Consider the following 26,028-nt stretch of genomic DNA (forward strand, 5'->3'; position numbering starts at 1 on the left):
TACCATAACGCTATGTACGGTACAAGGGAAACAACACGTGTACCATAACGCTATGTACGGTACAAGGAATGCAATACGTGTACCATACGCTATGTACGGTACAAGGGTTACATTACGTGTACCATACGCTATGTACGGTACAAGGGTTACAATACGTGTACCATACGCTATGTACGGTACAAGGGATACAACACGTGTACCATAACGCTATGTACGGTACAAGGGTTACATTACGTGTACCATACGCTATGTACGGTACAAGGGATACAACACGTGTACCATACGCTATGTACGGTACAAGGGTTACATTACGTGTACCATACGCTATGTACGGTACAAGGGTTACAATACGTGTACCATACGCCACGTACGGTACAAGGGAAACAACACGTGTACCATACGCTACGTACGGTACAAGGGAAACAACACGTGTACCATACGCTACGTACGGTACAAGGGATACAACACGTGTACCATACGCTACGTACGGTACAAGGGATACAACACGTGTACCATACGCCACGTACGGTACAAGGGTTACAATACGTGTACCATACGCTATGTACGGTACAAGGGATACAACACGTGTACCATACGCCACGTACGGTACAAGGGTTACAATACGTGTACCATACGCCACGTACGGTACAAGGGAAACAACACGTGTACCATAACGCTATGTACGGTACAAGGGATACAACACGTGTACCATACGCTATGTACGGTACAAGGGAAACAACACGTGTACCATACGCTATGTACGGTACAAGGGAAACAACACGTGTACCATACGCCACGTACGGTACAAGGGTTACATTACGTGTACCATACGCCACGTACGGTACAAGGGTTACAATACGTGTACCATACGCTACGTACGGTACAAGGGTTACAATACGTGTACCATACGCTATGTACGGTACAAGGGATACAACACGTGTACCATAACGCTATGTACGGTACAAGGGTTACAATACGTGTACCATACGCCACGTACGGTACAAGGGAAACAACACGTGTACCATAACGCTATGTACGGTACAAGGGATACAACACGTGTACCATACGCTATGTACGGTACAAGGAATGCAATACGTGTACCATACGCCACGTACGGTACAAGGGAAACAACACGTGTACCATACGCTATGTACGGTACAAGGGTTACAATACGTGTACCATACGCTATGTACGGTACAAGGGATACAACACGTGTACCATAACGCTATGTACGGTACAAGGGATACAATACGTGTACCATACGCTATGTACGGTACAAGGGATACAACACTGTACCATACGCTACGTACGGTACAAGGGATACAACACGTGTACCATAACGCTATGTACGGTACAAGGGATACAACACTGTACCATACGCTATGTACGGTACAAGGGTTACAATACGTGTACCATACGCCACGTACGGTACAAGGGATACAACACGTGTACCATACGCTACGTACGGTACAAGGGTTACAATACGTGTACCATACGCTATGTACGGTACAAGGGTTACAATACGTGTACCATACGCTACGTACGGTACAAGGGAAACAACACGTGTACCATACGCTATGTACGGTACAAGGGATACAACACGTGTACCATAACGCTATGTACGGTACAAGGGAAACAACACGTGTACCATACGCCACGTACGGTACAAGGGATACAACACGTGTACCATACGCCACGTACGGTACAAGGGATACAACACTGTACCATACGCTATGTACGGTACAAGGGATACAACACGTGTACCATACGCTATGTACGGTACAAGGGTTACAATACGTGTACCATACGCTATGTACGGTACAAGGGATACAACACGTGTACCATAACGCTATGTACGGTACAAGGGATACAACACGTGTACCATAACGCTATGTACGGTACAAGGGAAACAACACGTGTACCATAACGCTATGTACGGTACAAGGGATACAACACGTGTACCATACGCCACGTACGGTACAAGGGATACAACACGTGTACCATACGCTACGTACGGTACAAGGGTTACATTACGTGTACCATACGCTACGTACGGTACAAGGGATACAACACGTGTACCATAACGCTATGTACGGTACAAGGGATACAACACGTGTACCATACGCTACGTACGGTACAAGGGATACAACACGTGTACCATACGCCACGTACGGTACAAGGGAAACAACACGTGTACCATACGCCACGTACGGTACAAGGGAAACAACACGTGTACCATACGCCACGTACGGTACAAGGGTTACATTACGTGTACCATACGCCACGTACGGTACAAGGGTTACATTACGTGTACCATACGCTATGTACGGTACAAGGGAAACAACACGTGTACCATACGCTATGTACGGTACAAGGGAAACAACACGTGTACCATACGCTACGTACGGTACAAGGGTTACATTACGTGTACCATACGCCACGTACGGTACAAGGGAAACAACACGTGTACCATACGCCACGTACGGTACAAGGGATACAACACGTGTACCATACGCCACGTACGGTACAAGGGATACAACACGTGTACCATACGCCACGTACGGTACAAGGGATACAACACGTGTACCATACGCCACGTACGGTACAAGGGATACAACACGTGTACCATACGCCACGTACGGTACAAGGGTTACAATACGTGTACCATACGCTATGTACGGTACAAGGGTTACATTACGTGTACCATACGCTACGTACGGTACAAGGGATACAACACGTGTACCATACGCTACGTACGGTACAAGGGATACAACACTGTACCATACGCTACGTACGGTACAAGGGAAACAACACGTGTACCATACGCCACGTACGGTACAAGGGATACAACACGTGTACCATACGCCACGTACGGTACAAGGGTTACAATACGTGTACCATACGCCACGTACGGTACAAGGGATACAACACGTGTACCATACGCCACGTACGGTACAAGGGAAACAACACGTGTACCATATGCTATGTACGGTACAAGGGATACAACACGTGTACCATACGCCACGTACGGTACAAGGGTTACATTACGTGTACCATACGCTATGTACGGTACAAGGGTTACATTACGTGTACCATACGCTACGTACGGTACAAGGGAAACAACACGTGTACCATAACGCTATGTACGGTACAAGGGTTACAATACGTGTACCATACGCTATGTACGGTACAAGGGAAACAACACGTGTACCATAACGCTATGTACGGTACAAGGGTTACATTACGTGTACCATACGCCACGTACGGTACAAGGGATACAACACGTGTACCATAACGCTATGTACGGTACAAGGGTTACAATACGTGTACCATACGCTACGTACGGTACAAGGGATACAACACGTGTACCATACGCTACGTACGGTACAAGGGAAACAACACGTGTACCATACGCCACGTACGGTACAAGGGATACAATACGTGTACCATACGCCACGTACGGTACAAGGGTTACATTACGTGTACCATACGCCACGTACGGTACAAGGGAAACAACACGTGTACCATAACGCTATGTACGGTACAAGGGTTACAATACGTGTACCATACGCCACGTACGGTACAAGGGTTACATTACGTGTACCATACGCTACGTACGGTACAAGGGATACAACACGTGTACCATACGCTACGTACGGTACAAGGGATACAACACGTGTACCATACGCCACGTACGGTACAAGGGATACAACACGTGTACCATACGCTACGTACGGTACAAGGGATACAACACGTGTACCATACGCCACGTACGGTACAAGGGTTACAATACGTGTACCATACGCTATGTACGGTACAAGGGAAACAACACGTGTACCATACGCTATGTACGGTACAAGGGTTACATTACGTGTACCATACGCTACGTACGGTACAAGGGTTACATTACGTGTACCATACGCCACGTACGGTACAAGGGTTACATTACGTGTACCATACGCTACGTACGGTACAAGGGTTACATTACGTGTACCATACGCCACGTACGGTACAAGGGAAACAACACGTGTACCATACGCCACGTACGGTACAAGGGTTACAATACGTGTACCATACGCCACGTACGGTACAAGGGAAACAACACGTGTACCATAACGCTATGTACGGTACAAGGGTTACAATACGTGTACCATACGCCACGTACGGTACAAGGGTTACATTACGTGTACCATACGCTACATACGGTACAAGGGTTACAATACGTGTACCATACGCTACGTACGGTACAAGTTACAATACGTGTACCATACGCTATGTACGGTACAAGGGATACAACACTGTACCATACGCTATGTACGGTACAAGGGTTACAATACGTGTACCATACGCCACGTACGGTACAAGGGTTACATTACGTGTACCATACGCTATGTACGGTACAAGGGTTACATTACGTGTACCATACGCTACGTACGGTACAAGGGAAACAACACGTGTACCATACGCCACGTACGGTACAAGGGATACAACACGTGTACCATACGCTACGTACGGTACAAGGGATACAACACGTGTACCATACGCCACGTACGGTACAAGGGATACAACACGTGTACCATACGCTACGTACGGTACAAGGGTTACAATACGTGTACCATACGCTATGTACGGTACAAGGGAAACAACACGTGTACCATACGCCACGTACGGTACAAGGGTTACATTACGTGTACCATACGCTATGTACGGTACAAGGGTTACATTACGTGTACCATACGCTATGTACGGTACAAGGGAAACAACACGTGTACCATAACGCTATGTACGGTACAAGGGATACAACACGTGTACCATAACGCTATGTACGGTACAAGGGAAACAACACGTGTACCATACGCTATGTACGGTACAAGGGATACAACACGTGTACCATAACGCTATGTACGGTACAAGGGATACAACACGTGTACCATACGCCACGTACGGTACAAGGGTTACATTACGTGTACCATACGCTATGTACGGTACAAGGGTTACAATACGTGTACCATACGCTACGTACGGTACAAGGGTTACATTACGTGTACCATACGCTATGTACGGTACAGGGATACAACACGTGTACCATACGCCACGTACGGTACAAGGGATACAACACGTGTACCATAACGCTATGTACGGTACAAGGGATACAACACGTGTACCATACGCTACGTACGGTACAAGGGATACAACACGTGTACCATACGCTATGTACGGTACAAGGGAAACAACACGTGTACCATACGCTATGTACGGTACAAGGGATACAACACGTGTACCATACGCTATGTACGGTACAGGGATACAACACGTGTACCATACGCTATGTACGGTACAAGGGATACAACACGTGTACCATACGCTACGTACGGTACAAGGGTTACAATACGTGTACCATACGCTACGTACGGTACAAGGGTTACAATACGTGTACCATACGCTGTGTACGGTACAAGGAATGCAATACGTGTACCATACGCTATGTACGGTACAGGGAATACAACACGTGTACCATATGCTATGTACGGTACAAGGGATACAACACGTGTACCATACGCTACGTACGGTACAAGGGTTACAATACGTGTACCATACGCCACGTACGGTACAAGGGATACAACACGTGTACCATACGCTATGTACGGTACAGGGAATACAACACGTGTACCATATGCTATGTACGGTACAAGGGATACAACACGTGAACCATACGCTATGTACGGTGCAAGGGATACAACACGTGTACCATACGCTACGTACGGTACAAGGGATACAACACGTGTACCATACGCTATGTACGGTACAAGGGAAACAACACGTGTACCATACGCTGTGTACGGTACAAGGGATACAACACGTGTACCATACATTATATATGATACAAGGGCAGCAGGACGTGTACCATGACGTGCACGCAATGCCTAGGTCTTCATCATTTTAACAGATTTTGATGGAAGTTTTGTTGAGGGTGGGTCAGGCACCCCCCCCCCCCCCAGAGGCGACCCAAAGCCGAGGTGAGGCTTTGTGACGCGTACCGCTGAGGGCAGTTGCCTGCTGGTCATCTGGTCTGCCTGGCAGTCTGCTGTGCTGGTTGCTATAGGTCGTTCTGTTTGCTTGCTGCTGGTCGTCTGGTCTGCATACAACTGGTCGTCTGGTCTGCCTTGCTGCTGGTCTTCTTGGTCTGCCTGCTGCTGGTCGTCTGGTCTGCCTGCAGCTGGTCGTCTGGTCTGCCTGCTGCTGGTCGTCTTGGTCTGCCTGCTGCTGGTCGTCTGGTCTGCCTGCTGCTGGTCGTCTGGTCTGCCTGCTGCTGGTCGTCTGGTCTGCCTGCTGCTGGTCGTCTGGTCTGCCTGCTGCTGGTCGTCTGGTCTGCCTGCAGCTGGTCGTCTGGTCTGCCTACAGCTGGTCGTCTGGTCTGCCTGCTGCTGGTCTTCTTGGTCTGCCTGCAGCTGGTCGTCTGGTCTGCCTGCAGCTGGTCGTCTGGTCTGCCTGCTGCTGGTCGTCTGGTCTGCCTGCAGCTGGTCGTCTGGCCTGCCTGCTGCTGGTCGTCTGGTCTGCCTGCTGCTGGTCGTCTGGTGCTGGACATTTGTGCTGACGTAGAAGCAGATGATTGGTGACAGCTGATAAAATACGATACCTGACAAGTCATAGTCGTTAGTGGCCTCCGTGTGTGTGTGTGTGTGTGTGTGTGTGTGTGCGCGAACTGTTCATTATGCCAAGTGAGTGGAATGGGAAGGTGAGTGAACACAGGCGAGAGCTTTTGAATTTATTTCTTCCTAACGCTTCGGGTTGTGCAGAAGCCTTGGTTGCAGAAGCTGATACAAAGGTACGAAGGTCCAAGTCTCTATATCCCCGCAGGTAAATCTTACCTCGCTGGACACCCGCACTGGGTCCCTTACCCCCGACCTGACGTCTTCCACTGTCCACCCCTTGCTGCCTTCCCCCTACTCTCAGTGTGACCGCGTCTTTTAGTCTCTCTGTTCCGGCCCAACGTAGAAAGCCCTCGCGATTGTTGATCAACTCCTCCGCGCATACGACGAAGGCAGCTTCCCAAAAAGCTTTCCACACGTGCTGGCTCAAGTCATGTATGCATTATTTTAGCCTCCCGTCGCCTTGATAGGCGCCCATATCTGTCTTATGTGGACGAAAAATGCATTCGATACCCCATAATGACATAAATTACTTTATGCTGTCTGATGTCCATTTGGCAGTATATCGCCCTGTTACCCCACTGTACATGGCCAGACATCCGCTGCATGGGATACCGGATACCACACTTTACCCTTGTTGATAAAGTTTTCCAATCCATGTTTTCAGTACACCACTTCATCGCAGGCGAGGCAGCAACTTGCATTTCCGTCTTATGTAAGTGTCTTTCCACACTTGAGGTCTTCTCCTTGAGTTAGGGACCATTGTATGCCTCACTCATTTTCTTCTTTCTTTCAAACTATTCGCCCTTTCCCGCATTAGCGAGGTAGCATTAAGAACAGAGGACTGGGCCTTTGAGGGAATACCCTCACCTGGCCCAATTTTCTGTTCCTTCTTTTGGAAAATTGAAAAAAAAAAAAAAAACCGAGAGGGGAGGATTTCCAGCCCCCCGCTCCCTCCCCTTTTAGTCGCCTTCTACGACACGCAGGGAATACGTGGGAAGTATTCTTAATCCCCTATCCCCAGGGATGCTCACTCATTTTATATACACATAAACGTATGCTCGCACCCTTGCTCACGCCAGGTACTCGTACAAGGACCAGCCTCGGTGAAGGAATGTGTGTAAATACGTGTATGTGGTTATTCATGTATTGATATACCTAGTGATGATAATAATGATAATGATAACAGTAATTATAGTACTGGTAATTGTGATGATGAAAATAATTCGGGTTATTGAAGTTAGACAGCCATTGAACTGAAAACACAGTTATTATAAGAGTGGGAAGTCATGATATTATGTAGTAAGCTAAGCATAAGAGAGCTTAAGGTTAAGGTCAGAGTGTGAGCTTAAGCTTAAGGTCAAGGAGTGCGCTTAAGCTTAAGGTCAAAGTGTGAGCTTAAGCTTCAGGTCAAGGTGTGAGCTTAAGCTTCAGGTCAAGGTGTGAGCTTAAGCTTAAGGTCAAGGTGTGAGCTTAAGCTTAAGGTCAAGGTGTGAGCTTAAGCTTCAGGTCAAGGTGTGAGCTTAAGTTTAAGGTCAAGGTGTGCCTGGATACTCATGTATCTTAGATAAACGCATGAGTGAGGGACACATCTGCTTCGTCAGAGTGGCAGATGCACATGAAACTCAACAGAGCATTGTTGATTAGTGTGTGTGTGTGTGTGTGTGTGTGTGTGTGTGTGTGTGTGTGTTATTCTACTGCCATGCAGTGTACGGAAGTGCAGGCATGTTTGTGCAGGCACGTGCTCCTTGTCTTGGGTTTGTGGGGGAGGAGGAGGGGAGCTTGGCGGGTGGTGGAATATACCGTTAAAGACGGTTCCCCGGGGCGAGGGTCGCGGGTTGGTGGCTTGTGCCTTCCCCTCGGGGCGGCGCGGGTGTGCCCGGGGCCAACACCCAGTCTTCACTGTGAGCCAGTGGCGGGTGCGCACACCGCTGGGGTTCCCCCTCACAGACTCTGTCGTCGGCGCGGCGCACCTTTCCGTCTCCCCGCCAAACTCGGGGGGTGGTTCTTGTGTAGTGGATAGTGGCCGGGGGCTCCGTCGAACCCGAGGGGGAGAAGAAAAAAAAGAAAAGTTGGGTGGCCTGAGTTGTGACGCGTTGTGGTGGTGTTGGTCGGTCGAGTGTGGTGGGTGTGGGATTATGAGAAGTGTCGTGGCCGAAGGAGCTGTGGTGTTGCGACCGCTCGAAGTACGCCGAGAAGGGCACTAAACTGAAAAGGTAAGTGTTGGTAGACTTGGTCAGTTTTCGAGTCTCTTTTCTTTTTTCTTTTGTTCGAAGCAGCTTCGGGGTGATGAAGTTACCGCCTGAGGGAAATGATTCCGGGATATTTGTCGTAATGAGATGGAGAGACGGCGCGTCGCTTGGAGCGGAGGAGGCGTGGTGTGCGCGCGTGTGCGAGGGTTGAGGGGGGGAAAAATATTTACCCTCCCCAGATATTTAAGCTGTTTTTGGGTGCTGGGTCGGACACGGAAGAAGCAGGAGGAGGGAGGAGGAGGAGGAAGAGACATGTGACCCTCTTCCCTCCCTCTCTCTCTCTCCCATCTCCCCTCCAGACTCCAGCAGCAGTGCCGGCGGCTGGTGTAGTAGCAGCAGTGGTGGGTCGAAACTATTAAAGTGGTGGTGCAGGCCCTCACCTGACACCTGTCGATCTGCTGATGGATGGGCCGTCCCTCCTCCTCCTCCTCCTCTCCTCACTCTCCTCTCACTCGCCCTTCCTCTTCCAGAGTGTTTCCCCCTCATCAAGGGCGCGGGCGGCGACACCTGTGTGTGTGTGTGTGTGTGTGTGTGTGTGTGTGTGTGTGTGGTCTTGCCCCCTCGTTGCTTGGCGAAGATTACCGGAGCTTGTCGGGCATGGGAGCTCTCGCCTCCTGTCATGCCGTTCCGTGTCGCTCGTCCGCGGTAACCAACCGAAGCAGCAAACCCCCTTGGCACCGGGGAGCATTAGGGCCCTGCCGAACGAAGCCCAGCTTCACATCGCAACCCCCCAGCCAGACCTTGGCCTTCGTGGCTCGTTCGGAAGTAGACGCGCGCCTCTCTCTGTAGCTCACCGAGGCCCTTAATTACCACGGGTAAGTAATGCGATCAGTCGTCACACACGTGTCTTGTGCAGAGGGTATTCGTATTTCATTACTCGCTCGCCCACGCTGATGTCTTGGGACATCCCAGATGTGAGGTTTCGTTTTCTTTTTTTTTTTCACTGCTTCCGGCAGAAGAAGTCAAGAGGTCCAGTCACCACGCCCTTTTTGTTGCTCTTTCGTCCGCGTCTCGCCCCAGACTGCTGGTGACGTGTGGGTCTCTGTGTATCGAAACATGCACGGGTCGAGACGGCACCAAATCACATATCCGAACTCCCTCTCGCACTGTGCCGAACTTGAGCTTCGAGCCACCAACTGTGGTAAACAGTGCTGTAGTTTGGTCGGGATTTTGAGGCCGACCATTTCGTTCATTCTTAGTTCAAGTTTCGCTGTGCGAATCATGCCTCAATGAATCTGTATATATATATATTCATATGCCAGTCATCGATTCCAAGTACATTATTCAAATTGATTAGTGTTGTTGATTGCATGTTTAGCTCAGGCTTGAAGATGGTACTTTGGTATTCACTCATTTCCAAGACGTCTGTGTTCCGTCATCAGCATAGCTATATCGATCAGGTAAAGTTGCTCAAAGTAATCAGTTATATTGCGAATTACATAGCGTTGAGACCCCTCCATGCGTATGTCATTACCTCTTTACACACTTCTAGAAGAGGGTTCTACCCTCGTATTTTGTGCTCGTTTAATTTTGCTGCTTAGAAAAAAAAAAACGCGGAGAGTTTATTGTTTGTTTATTCCTGCTTGTGTGGGTGGCGGAGAGAGAAGATGAGTGCTCGGAAGGTCCAGGAACTGGGCTTTGTGAGGTGATTTCCTCACTCAGGAGAGCGAGAGGCAGCATCAGGGTGCACACGTGAATCTGTCTTGAGTTACGCTCAGTGTTAGGTTTGTGCCTGGGTTGGTGCGATGGCTGGTGCCATCCGTACTTACCCTCAGGTCTAACTAAGACATGGAGCCAGTCGATCGTGCCTACGTACCTGCGTGTGTAGATATGTCCCCCCAACACCAGTCTCACTTCCTATGCTTCCTTGTGTTGGATATTGATTATATCTTCGTAATTGCTCATTAGTCATCAACACAGTCATTTAGTTAAGGGACTTAGTCACACACACACACACACACACACACACACACACACACACACACACACACACACACACACACACACACACACACACTCCTACTTTCTTGGAGTTCATGTTTCCAACTCCTCCAGTATGGTTTTCTAGCACTCGTGTTATTCATCCTCTCCCCTGCATCAGGTCGCCTCGCCTCTTAGAGCCCCTCGCAGCGGGCCCACCTTCCTCCTCACCCGTCTCCACCCTTCCTCTCTCCCCTTACCGTGGCTGGTCTCCACACACACACACACACACACACACACACACACACACACACACACACACACACACACACACACACACTCTCATATCCCCCCCTCCGTGGGGCTCGCCATCTCACAAGAAGCACATGAGCCTAACCTGGTGGTACCCTGTACCAGTCTAGCCCGCCTCCCCTTCCCTAAGTCTACTGACTCACTGAGGAGGGATCTTGTCACACCGACGCAGCTGCAGGAATATTTAACTCACTTTTTCCCCGTCCCTCCCTCCCCCCTTTCCGTCCGCCCCTCCATTGCTTCCTCATCGTAGCCAGTGTTTACCCATGGATGAGCGATTCAGCACAGTGGTGGCGGGGCGGTGTGATCCACTGGCTCGACGCTTGGCTCTTGTGTACTGATATAGTAACGACAGGTGTGGCAACTACTGCTGCTGCTGCTGCTTCGTGTGGCGAGATGGGATGTGTATATATGCGAGAGTCGTGGATGGATTCTTTGACGTATACAGTCGTTACATGTCCTGTGTGAGGAGGTGGCTCTGAGGATAGAGGAGGCTTGGGTGTGTCGATTTATTCTCGGTGTTTGTAATATATATATATTTTTTGAGACTGTTGGGTTTATGAATGATGAAGTGGTGGTATGAGGCACCGTCGAATCATCCGTAATTGACAGGTGGGAGGATTTTGACGGGGTTGTTACACACACACACACACACACACACACACACACACACACACACACACACACACACACATAGAAGTATTTGTATCAGTTTTTTACAATATCTATTTTGGTATAAAATATATAGAGACAATGTCCTTGGTAGCTTAGGTCAAGGGTACCTGGCTAGGGGTATGTGGGGTTAAAAGTAAGTATAAGAGCGTACACTGGGTATGATAGGTTGACATAGATGGGTGGCATGTGGGGGGCCTCGAGTAGGCGGGCCCAGGGACCCAAAGGGTCTCATTTCTACTAGAAGAGGAGGAACATCATTAACGTCACCTGTATTATATAACACAGCAAGGCAACGTAAGGCGACACACACACATAACAAAAGAGTTTAGAAACGTTTGTCGCAAGTGCAGGGAGATTAACCTGAGCGTCAGCCCAAACGTTGCGCCGGAGAGCGAAAACACATCGTATATTAGGCATAACGTCGATCAACGTGAAGTTTGAATTGTTTTGTAATACAGGAGAGTTGCATTGGGGGTTGGGGGTGGTGTGGGAGGAGTTGCATGGGGGGAAAGTGTAGGATACATTGTACACAAGGTGCATACTTGACATGATGCAATGTGGTACCACGGCCATTACATGTGACGAAGTGACGCTGGTGTTGGCACTCGGATGTACATGGACAGACACATCGCATTGACGATTGCATGGGTGCAGGGCACTTGGCTGGAGGGGTTAGGTGGGAGCAAGCCCAGGACGTCCTTTGGGCTTGTGCATTAATATACGTGTTTGTAGGTGACAGGCGGACCGTGTGTGCCCTAGGAACCACAGGGTTTACATCATCACATCGGAAGAGGGTGGAGTCATTGTCGATAGTGTGTGTGTGTGTGTGTGGGTGGGTGTGTGTGTGTGTGTGGTTATGTACATGCACAGATGGGAGTAAACATAAGGGACGAGAAATCACACACACACACACACACACACACACACACACACACACACACACACACACACACACACACACCCGAGCGAGGTAGCGTAAGGAACAGATGAACAACGGCTTCGTTTACCCTCACCATCCACTCTCCTGGTGTCGTGTATAATGCACTGAAAACAGGGCCCGACCACCACAGCCGAGCCCCACAGACTACTATTCCTTGGCCTCTTCTACACCGCTTCGTACGTCCGGGTTCAGCCCATTGGCAAGACATCATCACTCCCCCTGTCGATCCAATTCTTTCCCTCCCACGCACGCCTCGTCACCCCCACCTATAAATGTTCAGGCCCTGCTACCCTAAAGCCGCCTCGTTCACTCCATCCTTCCAGCTCCTCGCTCATTGCCTTCTCCCCCTCTCCATTTCTGACCCATAGTTGATCCTCATAAGTCACTCGTGTCTCTCGCTCATCCTTTCCGTATGTCCAGACCGTTTCAGTGCACCGAGGTCATCTCCCTCTGTCATAGCGCGCTTGCCCCGACCCGGTCATCAGTCTTCGCTGAGCCGCAGTAGACGCCTCCGGGCCCCCAGCATGGTCACGAACTCTCGTGGGTTATTCATGCACACACAGACGGCCCTGTGTTCCCTCCCTACCGGTGTTTACTGCTGCTGAACAGTGGCCACCATTGCTGCCTTGCCTAGCTCCTCCCTACTGCCCTCACCTACACACCTTCCCCTCCCTCAACACCGGTCTGTATCCTGTCCCCCAAAGCCTTCAACCACCGTGTCCCACAGTCTGTATCCTGGCCTATACTTTCTGCCCCCTTTGCCCCACACCGGTCTGTATCCTGCCCCACGCTTTGTACCACCTTGACCCACCACACCCCCCTTCCTTTTCTTCCCCCCTACACCTCACACTGTTTACTACGGCAGCATCGGTGCTTGTAATAATCACGCCGCCACTGCATACCACGTTGATGATTTTCATCCATTTAATTGAAGCCAGAGCAGTAAAGCATTATAATGATACCAGGAGAGAGCGGGAAAGATGTGCAAATTAGAACAACTCACTCGTCCAGCGGGAAGGGACCCGGGACACAAAGAGACAATTAATAGATGCTTTGCTAAACGGTTCCAGCAGCTGTGAGGCAGTGTAGAGGGACACTACTGGCGCCCCCTTAAGCCTATTGTAGCGATTCCAATCGCATGAATCGTGAAGGCCTCTAGAGGTGCGGGAAACGCGCTGGGAACACCCTGTCTTCGATCGTGAAGTAATAAGACTCTTTTGAAATGACGGGTTTACGTAAACACCCCCCGTAAGAAATGGCACGAATCCTTTATTGTTTTAATGATGACATTATACCTCGTAAATGTGAGGGGGGTTTTGTATTGACTTGTGGCTTGTAGCGGGTGGTTATACGCAGACAGTACCCCCTACCACGCCCCACCTCGAGGGCATAGCCCGAAATGGATACCCGTAGAGCAAGGAGAGGACAGCTACATTGGGGAGGACGGGTAGGAATGGTGAGAGGGAGGGAGGTTGATGCCTGGAGACTTCGCAAGTCGGAGGAGAGTTCTTTTGACTCTACATTGCCAGGGTGGTGTATAGTCTTGTCACTCGTGCTTGTCACTCGTGGTGGGTCGTGTCAGTCACTCTGGTTGTGCTAAAGGGGGCACGCCAAGTGGACCACTGGGTAGTGCGTCGGGAGCCAAGTGGTGGACGACACCACTGGATTGCCTCATAGGGTTGGTGCCTGCAGGTGCGCTCAGCGATGGTAAGGGCTTCTTCAATGAGTGGCTCAGTCGTGACCAGCGAGCGTAATGGTGTACTCAGTGAGTGTGTGGCTCAGTCGTGACCAGCGATCGTACCGTCGTGCTCAATGAGTGGCTCAGTCGTGATCAGCGATCGTACCGTCGTGCTCAATGAGTGGCTCAGTCGTGACCAGCGATCGTACCGTCGTGCTCAATGAGTGGCACAGTCGTGACCAGCGATCGTACCGCCGTGCTCGATGAGTGGCTCAGTCGTGACCAGCGATCGTACCGTCGTGCTCAATGAGTGGCTCAGTCGTGACCAGCGATCGTACCGCCGTGCTCGATGAGTGGCTCAGTCGTGACCAGCGATCGTACCGTTGTGCTCGATGAGTGGCTCAGTCGTGACCAGCGATCGTACCGTCGTGCTCAATGAGTGGCTCAGTCGTGACCAGCGATCGTACCGTCGTGCTCAATGAACCAGCGATCGTACCGTCGTGCTCAATACGTTGATCATATTCCACGTGATTTTATTATAATGTGATCATATCCGACGATTTTAAGATCTGAATTTATTTCATCATTTATGGAAAAGATTATCAAGATTCTCTTAGTTCATTGGGCGAGTTGATGAACTCCGCGGATCAAGGACTCCGTGATATTCAAGCCATCGCCTCATTTGGGGCATGCACGTAGTGGGTCAGTAATCTTTTTACTTTTCGCAGGTAACACACACACACACACACACACACACACACACACACACACACACACACACACACACACACACACACACACAGAACTGCAAGGCGGGAGTTGGGGGCAGGTTGGGTGCAGAGGCCAGACCTCGCGTCTTGCCATCCCAGCGCGGTACAGTGGTCTAAATGGTTGCCACATATAGAGTTAATCCCTCCCTCCTTCCCTCCCTCCGTCCCTTCCTCCCTCCCTCCTTCCCTCTGTGATGCGGTCATCAGCGTGTTCTAAGGTTCCATTTGCCGTAACGGATGCAGCAGCTTGCCGGACCCTCGTTTCCCCCCCTGCAGTTGGCGAATTACTATGTCTGTCTGTCTGTCTCTCCCTCTCTCCCTTTCACCCTCTCTCTCTCTCTCTCTCTCTCTCTCTCTCTCTCTCTCTCTCTCTCTCTCTCTCTCTCTCTCTCTCTCTCCTCTCTCTCTCTCTCTGCTGGTAACTCAAAAAAGGGACGGGGGGATCGATAAGTATAGAGCTGGAAACACAGAGAGAGAGAGAGAGAGAGAGAGAGAGAGAGAGAGAGAGAGAGAGAGAGAGAGAGAGAGAGAGAGAGAGACCTAAAATAAGAGCAGTAATCAGGGTAGATAGTTTGTGTGATGTGGACTTCGCTCGCGAGATTGAATCGCTTTTGATTGCTTGTAACATTCCCTTGTTACTGACTTTCGTTTTCCATTTTAAAGGTGTGTTTATCGTGTGGTGTGTGTCTATAGTCTCCCTTAACCAGACAGTCCCCTTAAAGCTTTCTTTTTTTGTTTTGGAAACATGGCTTAGGAGACGGTCGATCCCACGAATGAAAGAGCTTAAGACCTCTTAATGTTTCCCGTGGTGCAGTGTAGCCCAAAGTGTCCTTTTTGTGACCGGAGGGCATTGTATTTTTCCAGTGGGGGGCGCGTGTGGGGTTGTGGTTTGGAGTTTGTGGTACGAGAGGTGTTTACCCGAGGGTAGGGAGGTGTGTTGTAAGTGTTGACGTGGGTGGTGGAATGAGTTGAGTAGCCTGCTGGCCCGGCCGTGGCTCTTGGCACGGGCGACTTCGATCACTCGATGAAGTAAAGGTCCGCGCTCTCGTAATATTTATATTCTGGCAGAAGGACGTGGGCGGCAACCAGTCTCCTGGGGGCTTTCCCGGGGGACCTGCACTGGCTTTCAGGCTAGGGGAAGGACCTGGGGGTGAATCTCCGGGGAGCGACAGTGGCTAGGGAAGACAGGGATGAATCTCCGGGGAGCGACAGTGGCTAGGGAAGACAGGGATGAATCTCTGGGGAGATGCACTAGCTACCAGGTAGGGATAGAACTGGGGTGAATCTCCGGGGAGCTACAGTGGCTAGGGAAGACAGGGATGAATCCCTGGGGAGCTGCACTGGCTATCAAAGCTAGGGAAGGACTTTGGGGGGAGGTAAATCTGTAAGGGGATCAGCAACGGCTGGGGACGGACGGCGGGTGCCCCATGTGTCTCCCTCCCGCCAGCAGCAGGCCAGGCGATGTGCTGCGACCCTCTCACTACACGGGGGGAGTATTTCTTCCTCTCCCCTTTATTGGCCGTGTCATTGTTGTGGTCGTGTTCTATGGGCGTGGGGCGCCCTGCTGGCTGTGCTGTGCGAGGCATCTCTTGGCGGGCACCACCAGCACACGGGGGGAACCAAGTCCCCTTACCCTTTCTCCCACTGGCTTCACCAAGTCGGTCGGTGCCCGCGAGGACCTCCCAGAGGGTGAAACGATGAGGGGACGCTGCAGGTCGACGCCGAGTGGACGTCTGTAGTCCATGAAGGGAATTAAAATAAAGGACTCGAAGTGCTGACGTGACCTTACCCACCTACGTTTCCCAGGATGAATCGAGAGCTGCGAGGCAGGCTACGCGTCGGTAGGCGAGCGCGCGAGGGGCGTCTGGCCAGCCTCGGGGCTACGGTCTCTCGAGAGGTCATTTCAGAGGACTGCGACGCTCAGTCCTGGACAAAGTGTCCCTGGTGGCGCCCAAGCGCCCTTGGAGAGAGAGAGAGAGAGAGAGAGAGAGAGAGAGAGAGAGAGAGAGAGAGAGAGAGAGAGAGAGAGAGAGCCAGAGCCAGGTCCGAGATAACATCCTGCCTAATATAGAGGTGTGTGGCGTGGGTGGTGGCGGCAGCAGGAGGAGGAGGGGGGCGCCAGGCCAATCCTTGAAGGATCCATGCCAAACCTAAGAGGCCGACCCTCCGGCTAGTGCTCGCTCTCTCGTCACACATTCTCAACTGATGACATAAGATGTAACCCCCCCCCCTCCCTCCCCCTCCCCCCACACCCCCCCTCCCTCGTACCGCTGGTCTTCGCTGGGGAGGGGATGTATGAAGGCATTTGCGAAGAACGAGGCCATTACACGAGACTACACAAGGGGTGTGGTAATTATTACACACACACACACTCACACACGGGGCAACACGAGTGTTTAAAAGAGTCTCTCTCTCTCTCTCCCCTTAACGTACAAGTATAGTAATCTCGCATCCACTCGCTGACGCCAGCGTATGTGTGCATACATGTGTTTGCTCACGTGCCTGCTCGCAGCCCTGCAACACGCTCTCAACAATAAGATAACTGATGGCCATCGCAATGGACGCTTATTGTCCAGATGTTCTGTGGTGAGGTATATTATCTCTGGTTACCGAGCTATAAATGTATATATATGGAGTTATATGACTCACACTATGCTCTCGTACATCCTCCTCCAGGGTTGAGGTAAGACGTATCGGTGTCATTTTCGTGGACAAGGTCCACAGAACACGGATGCTCCTCCGCGCGACTTCTCAGATGAACCCACCCACTGGGGCCTGAGTGGCGGAGGTCGATCAGGGGCAGGAGGAGAGAGAGCCGGGGGCTCCTCCCCCAGTGTTGTGGGGAATCACCGTCTTGACTTCGAAGACCCCTGGCGACGACGACGACGACCTCGGCAGCGGAGGAGGCCAGCCACACCGGGAGGTGGAGTTTAGGGTGGTTTTACCCTTACACTGCTGACTCCATATGGGACCTGTGGCCTCCTCTCCTCACCGCTCCCTCTCCCTCTCTCTTGTATCCACCGTGCATAAAGTCCACGATGATTTACTAGCACAGACATCCTGATGTACTCTCTCTCTCTCTCTCTCTCTCTCTCTCTCTCTCTCTCTCTCTCTCTCTCTCTCTCTCTCTCTCTCAGAGGATCATGAGGTGTTTCATCATCTGTGCAACGCGAGGCGAGGCGAGGGTGTGAGTGCTATTGCGGTGTAATGCCGAAATTCCTTAGGGTGTGGAGGTCATTTGGCTTCGTCTGGTACTGTGGAGGCACACGTTCCCTCCGCCCCGCCCCACCAGACTGCTTAAATCATTCGTCCTCCTCCGCGCGCCCCCCTCACACAGGTACCCTAGCGGCGACTCATCTTGTTAGCACCTTACATGTCCTTAAGGTTAGGGTAGGCACGGGCCTAGTTAGTGGTCTGTGGGGGCGGTATTTTTGGGTACTATAGACACCATTAACCTAAAGGAACAGCTTCGTTGATGATTATTCGTGTGCGTTCCCTACGCTCTGCCAGAACACTCGGACCTTATTCTAAGCATTGTAGTTGAGCAGTTCACACCATCCCAGGCAATGCCACACATCGGTCGTAGCCCACGTATGTATCTGTTCTCTGGCCCTCCCTGACCCATCCACTGATTTTCGTACGGCAGGACGTAACAAGCTGGTGGGTTACCTATTGGGCAATGGATTGTCTGGTATCCCAGGACTGAAGTGCTCATCGCGGAAGACGACATCACAGGCTGGTTACCCATTCAGAAACATGACATTTTTTTGGACTGTGGGTTGTTCGAGGTTGAAGTCGTGAGCGTGAGTGGCGTCGGGATTTGAGGAGGAACCTGACGACGCCCGTGCCGCCGCCACCACGGGAGCCTGCCATCGCCTCTTCCCCGACAGATCTTGTTTGCCTCCACCCAGCTGACGTGCACCGAGTCACACACACACCTACACTCACCCACACCCACACCCACACCGTAGTAAGATCTGCGACAACCTCACTCCTAGTCTTGTCTCATGAGAGCGCTCATCCGTCCGTACAACGTCCAATGTGACCATGAGAAACCTACGAAAGACGTAGGGGGAGGAATGACTTAACCACGCAGCCTCTCCTAATGTCGGTGCGGTGAGGACGGAGGACCTGGAAGAGCCAAGCAGTGTGAATGTATAACGCGACTCTCACCTTTCCCTGTGTTAATAACATCTCCAATAAAGAAACAGCTCAGCTTACTGACTCCATCTCTCTCTCTCTCTCTCTCTCTCTCTCTCTCTCTCTCTCTCTCTCTCTCTCTCTCTCTCTCTCCCCCCACCAATCATCATCCTCTGCTGGAGACACGCCATCTCAACACTGTCACCCCCCCCCCATCATCCCAGGCTCTCCCCCTCCCCCAACAAACCCCCTTGAGTCAGTGCGTGAATTTGGGAAGGCACCAGGACGTAAGAGAGCTTCAAGGTTTGAAAGCGATCCATTACGTAAGCCCCTCGGCATATAAACGTGAAACTCGACAGTTCCTCCTCTCTTCGAAGTGGCCAGCCAAATGCCTCTACTCCGTCATCAGCGCTCCCGTGCAGGCAGCGATCTTAGCGCCCCATTGATGGGACGATATCAGGCGTCGAGCAGCGTGGAAGTGAACACGCTGATGACAAGTGCCTCATTGAGTTACGACCATGTGACCCTCTCCCCGATCCCTTGCTTGCGCTGGGTAAGGCTTGGGGTGGAGCTGGACTGGCGAGGGCATTTCAAGTTCCCTGGAAACGTGGGCAGTCGAGTATAATGAGGACGTCTTCCAACACCTCCTCCTTACATGGGGAGGACCTTCTTAAATGTGACGTCCTGATGGGTGTACACCTGGATCTACTTCGACGAGTCTACCGTTGGTGTGTGTGTGTGTGTGTGTGTGTGTGTGTGTGTGTGTGTGTGTGTGTGTGTGTGTGTTGTCAGCAGCTCCCTCGGCCACATCACCCTCCAGGACAGCCGATGGGCGAGACCCCTGACCTACTAAAGTCTTAAAGGGTCGAGTCAAAGGTCACGCCTTCGTACCCCCCAGGGCCCTGCTGTCGTGCTGGAGGAGGGCAAGATGTTTTGTATACAATTTTAAGTGGCCGCTGGTGATGTTGCGCGGGTGATGTCGCCCATTTGCGTTGGTGACTGAGCACAGTTCTTTCTGCTCCGACAGCTCCATGTTGACGTTCCTCTGTAAAGTAGTGGTTATTATATACGACAAAACACGTATTATATACATTTTTATCCTTCCCCTTTTTTCCCCCCTATCTCTTCATCTTACTACCTTCCTTTCTGTCTCTTCCTGACCTGAACCAACAGTTGTCGACTGCGAGGGTGACAGCTTAGGGTGATGCATGCGCGGGTCGGGTGTTTACAGAGGGACAGTTCCGCGTGTGGTGAGAGGTGGTGGAAGGATGGGAGGGGAGCGAGCGGGCGTGGGAGGGAGGAGAGGGAGGGAAGGCTATGGTATGGGGGGGCTTCGGATGGAGTGGAGGTGTGGGGTGGCTGGGCTGCGCGAGGGATCAAGTTGGGTTAGGTTAGGCCTGGAGTAATTAAGGGTTGATGTAGGGCAAGTCAGGGCAGGAGTCGGGTGGATGAAGGTTTGTATGTGTGTGTGGGTAAGAGGAGACAGACATGAGTGTGTGTGGGTGGGTGTGTGTTGGTGTGGGTGTGAGTACTGGTTGCTGTGGGCCTAAGGCCTAGATGACATAAGGACCTGGCTGATAAGGCGGCGTCGTCCCCCCTTCCCCCTTGCCTACCACCTCCAGATACCCGACATTCCTCCTGCAGGGGATGCTGTTCCTCCCCTTCTATTCCCCCTACACCCGCACGCTGCTGTAGGGGACTGTGGTATTATCGTGGGGTCAGATTCGGGCTCTGGCGGATTACCAAGCTGGGAAATGTGGTAGGTAATGCTGGTGGAGGTGTGGTGGTGGAGTGCCTTCTCGCTGTCGTGGTGACGGCGGGGTGAAGCATGTGGGAGTGTGTGTGGTGTGGTGGGATCCCCAGGTGGCGTTGCTTGTTTGTGTCGTGTCGCCCGGGGCGTGTGTGTGTGTGTGTGTATGTGGCGGGGATGGAGACTGCTGCAGGCAGGGTGCAGTCATGACGAGCAAGACTTAACACGTGAAGAACATCTCGCTGATGATGGGGTAGAGATCAGCTGTTCCTCCTCCTCCTTCTCTCACTTCTACTCCTCCTTCTCTCACTTCTACTCCTCCTCCTCTTACTTCTACTCCTCCTCCTCTTACTTCTACTCCTCCTCCTCTTACTTCTACTCCTCCTCCTCTTACTTCTACTCCTCCTTCTCTCACTTCTACTCCTCCTCCTCTTACTTCTACTCCTCTTCCTCTTATTTCTACTCCTCCTCTTCCTCCTCCACATCTTCATCATCATCATCATCATCATCATCATCATCATCATCATCTTCTTCTTCTTCACTTTCTTGTTGTTGATCCTCTGATTCGTGGTGTGTGTGTGTGTGTGTGTGTGTGTGTGTGTGTGTGTGTGTGTGTGTGTGTGTGGTGAGTGCAGAGCGTTGGTAATGCTAAACAGTGTTGTTAGATAGAGCAGACCAGATGGTAACATATGTTTACCAGGGGTAACTACGGGTTTGTACTTTTTATTATATTTATTTTTCTTTATAGACGTATGTTAGATAGATCTGGTTCGTAGAGTTTGGCGTCAGCCAGTTGTTTTTGGCCCCCTTTATGAACTGTATTTATCCTCGGGGATGTTTCTGGTGTGGGCGGGAGAGGCCAACATGTAAGTTTACCAGAGCTCTTGTGTCAAGAGGAGGAGGAGGGGGTGTGTTCTCGACCCCTCAAGCTTTCCTGAGTGACTGTGGTTCGTCCTTGGGGCACGACGGTACGACCCCGGGAGCACGACGGTACGACCCCGGGAGCGCGGCGGTGCACGACCCCGGGAGCACGACGGTGCGCGACCGCGGGAGCACGACCGTACGCGACCCCGGGAGCTCGACGGTGCGCCCCCGGGAGCACGACGGTGCGCGACCCCGGGAGCACGACCGTACGACCCTGGGAGCACGACGGTGCGCGACCCCAGGAGCACGACGGCACGACCCCGGGAGCACGACGGTGCGCGACCCCGGGAGCACGACCGTACGACCCCGGGAGCACGACGGTTCGCGAGCCCTTGAGTGCGATCATACCGCGACCTAAGGATTCTACCGTCGTGCCCAAGGGTCGTACCGTCGTGTTCACGGGGTGACGATCGCTATGCGTAGTCGTGGCTGGTGGAGATGTCCGCTGACTGTGGTCTGTCGCAGTAACGTGTGTGTGTGTGTGTGTGTGTGTGTGTGTGTGTGTGTGTGTGTTCCTTCCCTCCTCCTTCTCCTCCGTAGTTGGTGGTAGCTATGGCGCGGGAGGGAAGGAGGGAGGGAGGTGGCATGGCGCGGTTGGAGCAGCGAGCTGGGGTGCCCATGGTCAAGGGAAAGGTGCCACACATACACACACACACACACGCTGCTTGCCAACGGTGCTGGCATGCCCGGTTGTGATCCCCTAAGATACCCTCCCTCCCTCCCTCCTTCCTTGAGTACCATAGCAGATATGAATCACTCGCAGGCGTCCCCCCCCCTTCTCTCTCTCTCTCTCTCTCTCTCTCTCTCTCTCTCTCTCTCTCTCTCTCTCTCTCTCTCTCTCTCTCTCAGGTCAACTGTATTCCTTGGCTTTCCGAAGGTGTTTGATATAAAGTGAACTCCTGCCTTTTATCAGGTAGTAGTGAGACGCATCTTTAAGGGTCGTATTAAGGAGGTGGGGGCAAAAAAGGACTCGCCTCCTCCTCCTCCTCCAGAAATAAAAAAAAGGTATCCCGGTAGTTGCCCAGGGAACTACATCTGATAAAGTCGTCAGCGCCGCGCATGTGATGATACCGTCGTATCAGTAGCGCCACAGGGCGCGGCATCTGCCTTCGTGTACTCTTGTGCGACAGTTACGCCCGAGTGTAACACGGAGACGTGATATGAAAAAAAAAAAGAAGTGAAGAAGTACATTAATGTGTTTTGCAGAGGACCTTCCCAAGCTTGTGTTGTGGCGGGATTAGGAGACGAGAGAGAGAGAGAGAGAGAGAGAGAGAGAGAGAGAGAGAGAGAGAGAGAGAGAGAGAGAGAGAGAGAGAGCAAAAGGATCAGGGGTGCAACAATGAGAACTTGCACAGCACACGAGAGAAGTCAGGTTATGAGGGGTGTGATGATGAGAACTCGTACAACGAGAGAACAGCGATCATATGAAAATGTTTAGTGTTTGTTTAAGCAATGGAATCGAGTACCACAAGCAAGACAGATCCAGATGACACTAACCAAGAGTTTAGAGATGTCTTACGAGCGAAACTGAGGGAGTTTAACTGATGGGTTGTTTTGAAGGATGGAAAGAATGTGAACTATGCAGTGTAAGAGAGAAGGGTAAGATATATATAGATGATCTATACACGGCAAGAAATCGAAGAATTAAGAGATAGTATAAGACTTCATTTTGTCAAAATGGAAGAAGGAGAGTATTTAGATGCACAAGAACTCGAGTCTTGTGGACGCCCAGGGTGGCCACTGCAGAGAGAGTCCTTCCACCCCTTTACCTCTCGTAATGACTGGGATTGTATGTCACCCCCATGCCCTTCTGGTCTTCCTCCCCTTCCCTTCCCTCCTCGTGACGATCTGCCTCGCCGCTAACACCCCTCCGCCGCCTCCTCCTCCTCCCTCGTCTGCACCTCACAATGGTCTTCCTCCTCCCCCTTTTCAAGTCCTCCCGGGCATTATACCCTTCTATAGTCTTCTTTCCTCCTCTTTCCTCTTTGTAATCTTCCTCCCATCTTCCTCCCCTCTCTTACCCGCTCATGTCTTCCTCTCCTGTCCTCCTCTAAACAGTCTTCCTTCCCTCCCTCCTTCATCTCTCGCTCACACTGGCTACTGTCTTCATCCCCTGATGATTAACGTTTTCTAAAACCAGCTGCAGCTGTATGCAGATGATGCGTATAACACAACGCTAGGCACATTCTACCGAGTTTCCATTCATAAAGTATCTTAAAAAAGGCCTTAATGCTTTCTGCATTTAGTCTTCCTCTGCTTATTTCGCTCATTTACCACTTTTTTAGAGGAATATGTTCACCTGTCTTAGATTTTCCTCTTCGTCTCCTTCGCGTCTTGTTCTGTGCGAGTGTGTGCATGTGTTTGTTTTCTTTGTTTTGTTGTGCTTGCTATTTATGATTCCGATTTGTGTGTGACACTCGTGTTGCCCAGTTTCTTAACCTTGTGCATGTGTGTCATGTCTCCACTCGTGTGTGTGTGTGTGTGTGTGTGTGTGTGTGTGTGTGTGCGTGCGGTAGAGAGAGATTTTTACACTTGTGTTTCACCGTCTCGTAACCATGTACCATACCTTTAACCCTATGAACACTCACCCTAGCCTAAGCCAGCTACCTATTTCTAGACTAGGCCAGAAGGGAGCATAAGCACCTGGGTTGGGCGTGGGCTAACTTTTAACGCCTGGGATTCGAACCTGTGTAGTCCCTTGGTGGAATTATTTGTTTTGTATGGGAAGGGAGTTTTACACTCGTGTGTGTGTGTGTGTGTGTGTATGTGTGTGTGTGTGTGTGTGTGTGTGTGTGTGTGTGTGTGTGTGAGTAAAACTTACACAATTCCGTAATTATTTAGCTAATGCGGACTATAAATAAAATGATTTGTAGTCATAAATGGGTTTGTAAACTTCCTAGAAATCATATACATTCCCAGGAGTAATCTGAGACGGTGTGGTATGCAAATTTAATCACTGGAAATACGAGGAGTGACGGCGCGGTGATTATAATGATTAAGTGAATTATGGTAGTGATGATTACAATCATTATGTGGAAGTGCGATGAAGAGTTGAAGGTCAGCGTGTCTGGCTGGCTGTGTAGCAACTAATGGTCGTTGGGGGACGACAAACACGCCTCTCGCCAGCGAACACGTGAACGAACGTTGGATATCACATGTGTCACTGGTGTGAGCGAGCAATCCTGCCAGCGACGTACTGTGTTCTGAAGTGCATCCCTTTGTACGGCGTCACTATTAGTGTTTGTCAGCAAACACGTAGAGCAAGCAAGATTAAGCTCCCTACTTCGCGTCACCGGGTTGACAGACTGTACCCCATGATGTCAGGGATCGATGGTTTAAACGAGTGGTGGTGAGATTCGCCTGTCGGGTTGTGCACGACTAGTTCCCACCAGATCTTCTCTCTCTCTCTCTCTCTCTCTCTCTCTCTCTCTCTCTCTCTCTCTCTCTCTCTCTCTCTCTCTCTCTCTCTCTCTCTCTCTCTCTCGATGTCTTCCTCCGCCTCTTCTGGTATGGCGGGGGTCTGCTTGTACCCTCCCCTCCACCCTTGTCTGCTGTGGTCGGGTGGGACCTGTTGTGCCAACCCATCTCCTCTGGTCCTACGGTGGTGGAGGGGTGTTCTCCTGTGGTCTGCAGGACGTCCATCCCTCCTGGTCCTGTATGGTCTCTCGTGGTCCGGTGTGGGGGGTCTGTGAGACGGCGCCCTCTGGTTCCTGTCACCTGTCATGTCACTTGCGAGAGGGGCCGTTGCTCTCCATGCCCCGACCCTGCTCCTCGTTCATGGCCTCCTGCAGTCTTTATGTAATGCTCCGTCGGTACTTTATGACGATCCTGTGTTCCTCGCCTCTTGTCACACGTGTGGGTCACTGTAATTGGTGTCCGGTAACCCTCAGGTTTTCAATTCTTTCTCTTCATGCCTCTTTGACCATCGAAGCATTAGCATAGAGTAAGGACTCCCAGGGTGGGAGGGCCAGGGAGGCTGCGGGGGAGGTGTCGGCGCCCCCGTGAGGAGAGGAGGAG

Source organism: Panulirus ornatus, chromosome 66, assembly GCF_036320965.1.
Source record: "Panulirus ornatus isolate Po-2019 chromosome 66, ASM3632096v1, whole genome shotgun sequence".
Lineage (NCBI taxonomy): Eukaryota > Metazoa > Arthropoda > Malacostraca > Decapoda > Palinuridae > Panulirus > Panulirus ornatus.